The sequence below is a fragment of the Microtus oregoni genome, unplaced genomic scaffold (assembly GCF_018167655.1).
Source record: "Microtus oregoni isolate MIOR12 unplaced genomic scaffold, Mior012 000006F_ref0000085, whole genome shotgun sequence".
Classification (NCBI taxonomy): Eukaryota; Metazoa; Chordata; class Mammalia; order Rodentia; family Cricetidae; genus Microtus; species Microtus oregoni.
Window position 1 is genome coordinate 37,462,609 of NW_024543065.1, and position 383 is coordinate 37,462,991.

Here is a 383-nt window from a genome sequence, read left to right on the forward strand (position 1 = left end):
TAGGGCAGTCCCATTTCCTGGCTCAGAAATGAATGCTGTGCTACATTTTTATTCTTGAAAGCATGCCTCACTCTAGAGTTAGATGATTTTTGTAGTTCTATCACAATCTTTAGTATAAATATAAAACCATTATTATGCCAGCTATAATAATCATACCAAACAGCATGTAAAATACTTCCAGGAAAATATTATTAATGGCCAAATTACTACAGACTTTAATTAAATTTGAAATCATATCTTAACATGATTTACAATCACCAAACTCGGGCTCAAAGATTTTACTACATAACATTAGCTATGTGTATAAGCCTAGGAAATAGCTCTCTTCAGTTGCTCTTTTCAGAGCACACAAATTCTTCATCTACATTCACAGTTTTTCTACA